Here is a 10,011-nt window from a genome sequence, read left to right on the forward strand (position 1 = left end):
CTCGAACTCATGAGTAGTGAGATCATGACCTGAGCTGAAGTCAGATGCCTAACCGACTGAGCTATCCAGGTGCCCCTTAAACTCCTTTTATGAGCACTTTCTTCATATGGTCTTGCAGAAGATGGTTAGCAGGACAGCATTTTCTCACAAGTGGTCCACATATTAGGTTTCCATATGAGTAGAAAGGTTATCCTTTTTTAAAATGTTTATTTATTTTTGAGAGAGAGAGATGGAGCATGAGTGAGTGAGGGGCAGAGAGAGAGGGAGACACATAATCAGTAGCAGGCTATAGGCTCTGAGCTGTCAGTACAGAGCCCAGTGTGGGGCTCGAACTCACAAACCATGAGATCATCACCTGGGCCAAAGTCAGATGCTTAACCAACTGAGGCACCCAGGGTCCCCAAGGTTATGATGCTTTTTAAGTGAAGCCTGTTAGCATGCTTTTACAGAGATTTTACAATAATTACACAAAAACAGTCTCCAACTAAGATTGATCATCTTTACTCACATAAAATACAGTTAGAGGCCTAGTTCCTACCACAGATTAATTTTAATCCAGGAAAATCTAGTGTTGGACAGTCTGAATCACTTTGAAAATGGGGGCGCCTGAGTGGCACAGTCGGTTAAGCGTCCGACTTCAGCTCAGGTCATGATCTTGCGGTCCGTGAGTTCGAGCCCCGCGTCGGGCTCTGGGCTGATGGCTCAGAGCCTGGAGCCTGTTTCCTATTCTGTGTCTCCCTCTCTCTCTGCCCCTCCCCCGTTCATGCTCTGTCTCTCTCTGTCCCAAAAATAAATAAAAGTTAAAAAAAAATTTTTTTTGAATCACTTTGAAAATGGAGATCTGTGGCATCTACACATTCTGTTTTGATTCTTTGTCATTCTTGTTGAATTCCTTAGTATTTTCTAAGTACAGGATGATATTGTCTGCTAATAGAAATAGCTGTAAATCGTCCTTTCTAATCTGGATGGATTTTTTTTTTCATATTTTCTAACTTAATTTTCCTGGGAAACATCATCAGTGCAATATTGAATAGATGTTCCAAGAGCAGACATCCTTGTTTTCTTCCTGGTCTTTGGGGGAAAGTATTTAGGCTTTCATCATGAAGTATGATGTCAGCTGGGGGAATTTTATAGATGTCATGTACCATGTTGCAGAAAATCTCATCTATTCCACTAGTGTATTTTCATGTGAAGGGATATTGAATTTTGTCAAGTGATGTTTCTGTATTCATTGAAAGGATCATATGGCTTTTCTTGTTTGTTGTATTTTTTAAAATGTTTTATTTATTTATTTTAAGAGAGAGAGAGAGAGAATGTGTGCATAAGCAGGGGAGGGGCAGAGAGAGAGAGAGGGAGACACAGAATCTGAAGCAGGCTCCCGTCTCTGAGCTCTCAGTGCGGAGTCCAACATGGGGATTGAACCCATGAACCGTGAGATCATGACCTGAGCCGAAGTTGGCGCTAAACCAACTGAGCCACCCAGGTGCCCCTGGGGTGTTGTTGTTTGTTTTTGTATTGATATGGTGAATTATAGGAATTGATGTTAAATCCCCTTGTATCCCAGATAAAGTCTAATTCGTTAGTCATAGTACAGATTTTTTATGTCTTACTGGATTCAGTTTGCTAAAATTCTGTAGAGGATTAATGCATCCTTATTCATAGGCAATATTGTCCTGCCAGGTGTGTTTCTTCATTTTCTTTTTCTGGTTTTGGCATCCAGGCATCATATTTTATTTTTTGGAAAATTTTCAATGGGAGCATATTAATTCTTCTTCTAATGTTTGATAGAATTCATTTGTGAAGATATCTGGCCTGGATTTTCTTTGTGGGTAGTTTTTGAACTATGAGTTCAACCTCTTTACTAATTTATTATAGGACTATTCACACTTTCCATTCTTTTCAGTTTGTTTCAGTAGTTTATAGAAATGTGTCCATTTTAGTATAAGGTGTCCTATAGAGTAACATACAATTGTTCATAGTATAAACATTATCCTCTCTGTAAGGTCAGTCAAAATGTCCCTTCTTTTATTTCTGATTCTAATAAGAGGGTGACACATACTACCATGCTGAAGTGCTGAGAAGTTCCCTTAGAGGGAGCCTGTTGCCCCTTCCTAGACCGGCATTTACTCTTGAGAGCAGGAACCCCTCTACTCCCTCGACAGCACCTGCTCACCTCCCATGGGAGGAGGCCTCACAGAAGCCACGCTGGGGAATGCTGACCCAGCCTACCTGGCACATTGCAGGCTGTAAAGCTTCCTCACCCACACACACATGTCACTGGGGCCCTGAGAACAGGTGACACTACACCCATTTCACAGGTAAGGGAACTGAGGCTCCAGGAGGTGGAGTATGTAGCTCACGGTTCCCCAGGCTTGTCTGAGGCCTGCTTGCCTGGACTCCACCCTCTTTCCTTCTACGCAGAAGCTGAGCGGAGAGCAGGGCTCCGAACGGGCTCAGGAAGTAGAGTATTTCAGAGAAAAAGGGCAGGCTGAGGCTCGGCACTAGCCCATGATGGGATTCCCGGGCAGGTGGAAGGCCTGGAGTGGTCCCAGCAGATACTGAAGGGGGACGGGGGGCTGAGAGGTGCTGAGGGGGCCTTGCCAGTTGGTCCTGGCTGCGTGCCTCTGCCATCTCAGCAGCTGGAGGTGGGGGAAGGTTCTAGTCCAAGCAGGACCCCAGCCGGCCTCGTGGCTGAGGTCAGGGCCCCTGTTCTCCGCACCCAGTTTCCTCCTCTGAGCCGCGAAGGAGGTGGGGGAAGGTTGCCAGACAAAAGGTGGGATGCCCAGTTTAATGTGAGTGTCAGGTAAACAGCAAACACATTTCAGTGTGAGTGTATTGCATGCAATCTTTGGGACACACTTACACTAAACAATGACTTATTTTCTATCTGATAGTGGATGTGACCTGCACAGCCTGTATTTTCATTGCAGATGAGGCCAGTGACCTTCATGGCACAGATGAGGGGTCAGACCCGGGAGTTGGGACTAGATCCCTGTCCGGGGCTCACTTCCTTCTCAAGGGCTGTCTTTCCCTATGGACCAGGTGAGGGACGGCTGGGCTGAACCTGGCTCTGAGGGAAAAGCCTGCCTCCGTGATGGTGGCCAGGAGGCTGGTGAGGGGCTGGGGACCCAGGGTGTCTGCGGTGCCCATGCTCGGGGATCACCAAGCCCGAGAGCAGGGCTGGGAGGAGCTGTTTGCATCTACACTGAGGGACCTGTCTCTAAATCTGGTGGAGTCTGGTGGTGCTCCATTGGCTGAGATGGTTGGGGGAGAGCAGGGATACAGGAGGTGGCTGGTGGAGGGACACCAGCATAGACCCCTGGGAGAGGAGGGGAGGGAAGGGGGAGGGGTGGGAAGCTCCAGGGCCAAGGGCCTACCTGAGCCCTCAGGTGCAGGGATTGCTCTGTCCATTAGCTCATCCTGGGGCAGGGTGGGGGGTGCATCATGGCAGCTGCTGCCCTCCAGCACCCCCCACTCACTGGGAAGCTCTAGCAGTGCGTGTGTGTGTGTGTGTGTGTGTGTGTGGCGGGGGAGGTAGAAGACAGTGTGGAGTCTCTGAGGAAGCACTCCTCCCCCCACTTCTCCACAAACTGGTGTCTGTGTTTGTGGTAAAGCCAGTGACACAGGGAGGTGCCCTACAAGAGGAGCAGGACCCGGCAAGGTCAGATTGCGAGGCGGTCAGCCACATAAAGCGGGGTGTGAAGGGTGCTTCAGCATCTGCCCCACCATGACCTCCTGGGCCCTCCTGCTCCTTGCCTCAGTGCTCCTGGCCACCCTGGGTAAGGACTTTCCCCCATGCACCTCCTGGCAGCTACTTCTTAGCAGAAGGTAGGGACAGTCTGGAGACTGGGTTGGGCTGGGCCACCAGATTTGAACTCCTGGGGGAAGGAAGAGAGAAAGAACAACCTCTGAAAGGAGATGAGGGTAGTGTTCTCTTAGAGCAGCTCCAAATCTGTGTGTGTGTGTGTGTGTGTGTGAGAGAGAGAGAGAGAGAGAGAGAGAGAGAGGACAGAGAGAGATACAGGAAGACAGATGGAGTTGCATGGATGGTGGTGGTGGAGGTGGTATAATCTCCTAATGTTTCCAGAAAGAATTGAGAGCATGTCTGTTGCACAGAGACTGGGTCAGAGCAGCTCCAGGGCGGAGTGTGAGGACAGGCCCCCTGGACCCCTCACAGATCCCTGCTCCTGGCCTGTGCTCTGGCCACCTCCTGGGCTCCCCACCAGCCAGGAGATCTGACCGTTCTGTCTCCTTCCACTTGTGGAGGGATATTGATGTTGATGCTGTTTCTTCCCCAGGGCTGACCTTTTGTGGTCTTTCCCTTGAGGACCATGACCTGGACATGGCTGACAGGTGTCAGGATGAGAAGTTCTTCCAGATGCTGGCCCAGGAGACCCCCCAGGTTCACTGCTGGCTCCCTGTTCACCTACCACGGGCCCTCCTCATCCTCTCTGTCCTGGGAGCAGCAGGCAGGGCTGCACATCCTTTTGGGAGGAGGGGAGGCAGGGCTGAGGGCTGAAGATGCTGGTTTTGTGCAGGGTGGTGCCTGGGCGGGGGTCTACCGAGCTCAGTCTGGCTGGGCTCTACCCAGAGGGTGGTCTGGGGACTGACCAGAGAACAGAAGAGGTGCACGTGCTGGCTGGGTGAGGCGCTGCGGGTGTGGGGAAGGTTCTGGGGTGTCTCAGCCCCACCAAGACTAGCAGGAAGGTGGGCAGGGGCCAGCCAGCCTGCCTCAGGCCCAAAAGCACAGAAAGATCCTAGATGATCTGCCAGCCTAGGAGGCACCAAAGCCACCTGCCAAGGGCTCTTCGGGTGTTTGAGAAACCACCTTGGGGGCTTCCTTTCTTCACAGAGGGACCTGCTGAACAAAACTGAAGGGCTGATTTACAACCGTTGGCCCTCTTGGAAGATAATGTCTCTGCTGAAGAAAATGGTGGGAGAGGAAGCGAGTCAGGTGAGGACTTGTGGTTTGTGGAGCCCCCTGCAGGCTGGTCAGCACTGTGGGTGGGTGGGGTCAGGGGACTGGGGAGGGGCTGAATCCTGGTTGGGCCAGAGCTTCTCAGCTTGGGATCCTTCATCCCCACCCCCCCCTCCACTTCAGTGTGGAGATTCCTCCAGAGAATCCCCAGAAATTGTGTAGCTCTGAGAGCTGGTAAGCAGGTGCAAGAGTGTTCCTGTTTCCATCCCATTGTCAAAGGAGACTTGCTGCCAGAGAAGGTTAGGAATCCTTCCCCTGCAGCCCCACCACGTGTGTACATGGCAGAGCTTTGTGACGCTGGGTTCAAGACTGATCGATCTGAGATCTGCCCCTTCCTAGCTGCATGGCTGGGCCAAGTCCTTAATGCTTTCTGAGCCTCAGTGCAATGGGATTGTGCTTGGCATGGGTCACACAAGTTGCCTCAGCCTTTAAAGGAGCTGAGGGGGTGGGACGAGCCTAGCTCCGTGCCTGGCCCTGAGCAAGTGCTGGACCAGGGGATGTGTTACTACCAAGAAGCCCTACTTCCCCCTCCCTGCCTCCCTCTGCTTTGTTCCCTGATCCTGCTCAGCTCCCTCTCCCTGCAGGGCCCACCCTCAGCCCTGGGACCTCAGCTTTATCCTTCTCCACTGGATGGTGGGAGAAGATAGTTCAAAATCGAATTTGCCAAGGCTCCGAGATCTTTCCCCTCCTAACCTTCGTCACACAGCCCTGTGCACGAGCCCCGTCAGGCTGGGACCCAGGACGCTTACCCAACAGAACCCTGTCTCTTCAGCCTCTGCTTCCATGGCCACCTGGCACCAGCTCCTCACTCCCAGCATGCCCAGGGGCAGAGATGACCAGGGCCTAGAGCTGTGGGGCCTGCATGGGGGCTGCCCTGGGCAGAGCTCACCTCTTTCCAGTGTCCTGCTCTGTCACCACTGCTGCCACAGGAAACCATGAAAGGGGCTGTATTCCTGGTGTGCATGGAGGTGATGTTGCTGAGAGGTTTCTGCATGAGAATGGTGTCCAGATTCGTTCGTCTCATCTCCCAGGCATCCTTCGTGGCAAAACTCCCAGGGAAATCTGTGTGACACTCAGAATATGCTGCCATCAGGTAGGTGAGTGCAGAGGTGACAACAGGGACTCATTCCTCGAGGGCCCCCATCACCTTTTCAAGCATGTGTGACGTTTTAAAAGCATAAAAATACATCTGTCATAGAACTTCATAAGCAGCTCATACATGTCCCTCCAAGTTTCCTTGTGACATAGAACCCCTATTGCCAACATAGGAAAGTGTGGTGAAGTTGGATAGGAGGGCTGTAGCTAGAAATGTTGGAGAAATGCTCGTTGGGCTTTTGGGGCACCTGGGTGGCTCAGTCGGTTAAGTGTCCAACTCTTGGTTTTAGTTCAGATCATGATCTCATGGTTTGTGGGATCGAAACCTACCTCTGTCTCTGTGCTGTGCAGAGCCTGCTTGGGATTCTCTCTTTGTCTCTCTCTTCTATGCCCCTCCCCTTGCTCTCTTTCTCTCTCAAATAAATAAACATTAAAAAAAAAAAGCTTGGGCTTTTTATATGAGGCAATTCTGGGGTGACATTGGCCCCCATCTCTCCTCACCTATGTGACTTTTGTCAGGTAGCTTAACCTCCATGAGCTTGAATTTCCTTCCCTGTGAAGGGGATAGGAATCCTTATTTCTGATTTTCAACAAGGATTCAATGAAATGATTATGTGTAAGGAGATTAAGACCAAGCAAGCGGCCTCAGACTGGGATATTCAAAGACATCAGAGTCCTGATTGAACTCCCTTCCCCCGGCCTAGTATGGGATCCCTGGGCATCAGAGAGACAGGTCACATCTTTGCCCAGGACACTAGGGACCTGAGAGCTGAGCTCAGGAACCCCGCTGGCAGGGAGGGCTCTCAGTCTCTCCCTCCAGGGCTGCTCAGCTGTGCGCGCAGATCAGGCCACGGCTGCAGCACATGGGCCGGGAGGGGCCCCTGATTGGCTCTGGCAGCTCGTGTAGCCCTGACTGAGGCTGTGGGACTTGATGCCGGCAGATCGGGGGTCACCTCATACTTTGAGGTCCCCACCATTTCCTGCGATTAGAGTCTGCGGTTTTCATCTCTGAAGCCCCACAACCCACACAAACCCCTGACTGGGTTCCGGGATGTGACTCCAGGTGTGCTCAGTAGGGACAGGTGGCTCTAGTCCCCATATCCCCCGGACACCCCACACCCCTGTCCACTTCTCTGCTCTTGTCTCCACTCCAGGTCTCGGAGCCTCTGGGGTCTCTGACGCCACCCTGGGGAGAAGCACAGAGTCTCCCACAACCACCACCTGCTTCTGCCCTCCCAGATCCAGAGCCGACCCTCCAGTGTCTCTCAGCTAACTTCTCATTGCCTTCCCCTACAAGAGAATAAATGTCATGCAAGCTTTTAGCCACAGCTTCTTTTCCTTTGGTGGACTTGAGGGGAGGGGCTCGGAGGCATGCTTGGGTGACTCATGCGTTCGTTCAATCAATGTTTATTGTTTGTCCCACACTATTCTAGACGCTAGGGATTTCATGACAGACTGGTCAATGTTAGCAGTCCTTACAAAGATGGTCATGAAATACATATGAACAGTCACTAGAGAGACACACAGTCCTCTGAGAGCCTGGGGTACACAGTGGATGTACCCCCATAAGCTCGCAGACCATGAGGAAGAGTAGCAGGGTTGTGGGTAAGAGTGTTCTTGGTCATAGGGCACAGAAACCCACCCTTTGCTTCTCTCTGCAGGGAGTCTTCTTTTGCTGTTTTTGGGGGTATATTATTTCAGGTTCTTTGGTTGCAAGCAACAGAAGTCTTAGCTCATTCTGGGTAAATAAAAAGGCAACTTATTGGGTCAAATCATTTAGCAGTCCATAGATAGCTTCAGGCACAGAATGACCCAGAAATGAGTGGTGTCCCCAGAGGTCCAGTCCTGCCATTCTCTCAGGTCTTCCCACCACTGTATAGTGAGACTGATCTCAGCTAGCTTCCTTCTGGCTGCAGCCATGGCCACATTGGTCCAAATTTTACATTTTACAGTATGTCATCAAGAGGGAAAGAGAGTCCTTTGGTAACCCCTCTGCCCTTGGAAGACAATGGAAGCTTCTTTCCTAGAAGCCCCGTCAGACGTCTCCTGTGTTCTCATTGGTCCAAATGGGGCAGGTGTCATCTGGACACAAACAGTATGTTCCAAGGGAATGGGACACACAGATTAGCATGAGCCAAATCAGGGTGCCCTTCTGGTGCTGCGACAGGGTTTATACCACCCAATTGTTTGGGTGAGAATAGACATGAAAATCTTTAAGACATTGTTACGGGGAGTGGGACAAAGGAATACTGGCCATGATAAGGAGTAATGGTGTACCAGTCACAGATGAATCATAAAAGTATTTCAAGGACTCCTAGTGGTAAGATCTGGGGCCATTTTACTACAAAAATAGATAACGATAGCACATTATAACCCATTAGGTAAATTAGATCCATGAATTTATACAAATACTAAATTAATACGTGAGGAGAAAGGGAAAGTGTTACCTCACTGCAGAATGCCAAATGATAAATGTAGATGTAATTGCAATCTGTGTTTCCACAAATACTTATGTTGGTATTCATTACTAATTTGCATGATTAATTAACTAAACCATGGAGAATCCTAGCAGACAGGTGATAAACACTTTCTGTTCCTCCTGCCCCAAAAGCACAAATCCTAAGGAAACTTCAGACAAACCCAAACTGACTTCCTCTAAGTAGCGGGCCTGTACTCTACAAAAATGCCAAGGTCATGAAAGAGAAGGAAAGATGGAGAAAGTGTGCCAGATCAAAGGAGACTAAGCAGATACTTGAGGTAATTGTCAACAGATGACCCCGCTGTGCACCTAGACCTGTAAAGGACATGATTGGGTAATCTATGAGATTCCTTGCAGTCTGCGATGATACTGTTGTGCCAATGTTAGTGTCCTGGTGTTGATGGTCGTGCCAGCTTCTGTAGGACAGTGTCCTTCTTGTAAGGAAATGCACCCTGAAGAATTAAGGGGGTCAGGGGGGCATCATGAAGGCAATCTGCTGCAAATGGTTTAGAAGAAATGGTAATATGTACGTACAGGCAGACTATGATGAGACACACACCGCATACGTGTAGTGAAACGTTACCAGTGGGGGAATCTGGTTAAGATGAAACGGAGCTCTCTGTTGTAGAGTTACAGCTTTTCTCTACATTGGACACGATTTTAAAAGAAAAGAAACGACTTGTAGGAATTTGACCTTAGCAAACGGGTGGATGGCGGAGACATTTGCTGTTGGGAAAGACATTTGGACAGGTGGATCTGGAGAGGATAAGGAAGAGCTCTGCTTTGACCCAAAGAAGTGTGTCTATTCCATATGCAGGTGGAGGGTGTCAAGAGGGGAGGGTTGTCTGGGCCAAGGCCACATTTGAAGTCCTTGAACTGGATGTGATGGACAGGGAGAAGGTGCAGAAGGATAACATTCCTGTCTGAGGGACAGAAGGACTAGTCAACACATGGAGGCCTGGTTGTGGGGGCTGGGGGGAGGAAGAGCCCTCAAGGAGATCGGGAGGGAGGAGCCCAGCGGGACAGGAGGAACACCAGACAAGGGGCCAAGGAGCCAAGAGAACAGAAACAGCCCAGGAACGAGGAATGGCTGACCATGTCCAGTGCTGATGGGAGTCAAGACAGTAGAGGATGGAGGGCTGGCCACTGGCTTTTGGGGGCTTTGGGCCGTGCTGACCTTAGTCAGAGGGTTTCAGTGATAGGAGGAGATCACGCCCATGTGGAGGGGAGTGAAGGGTGTGGTGTCAGCAGGCATGGACAGGTTTATGATGGGGTTCATGTCAAGAGTTGGAGATAAGTGGGGCAGAGCCGGAGGCCATGAGAAATTAGAGGTGGGGTCTGCCTTTAAGGTGTTACACGGGGATGGAATGGCCCTGGGAGAGGGGAGAGGCCCATGGTGCGGGACAGAACCGAGGGAACAGGCAGGGAACGTCTTGAGGTGGGAGCGGAGGGGTCCAGG

At 50.6% G+C, this 10,011-nt stretch overlaps 1 long non-coding RNA gene across 1 annotated transcript; it reads left to right on the forward strand.

The window, feature by feature from the left end:
- The first annotated feature begins 4,098 nt into the window (after positions 1 to 4,098).
- Positions 4,099 to 7,380, forward strand: LOC115509750. The gene is made up of 4 exons (XR_003967478.1): positions 4,099 to 4,402; positions 4,853 to 4,954; positions 5,908 to 6,071; positions 7,228 to 7,380. It is a non-coding gene; the product is annotated as an uncharacterized LOC115509750 (long non-coding RNA).
- The last annotated feature ends 2,631 nt before the right edge of the window (positions 7,381 to 10,011 follow it).

The sequence above is a fragment of the Lynx canadensis genome, chromosome A3 (genome assembly GCF_007474595.2).
Source record: "Lynx canadensis isolate LIC74 chromosome A3, mLynCan4.pri.v2, whole genome shotgun sequence".
NCBI lineage: Eukaryota > Metazoa > Chordata > Mammalia > Carnivora > Felidae > Lynx > Lynx canadensis.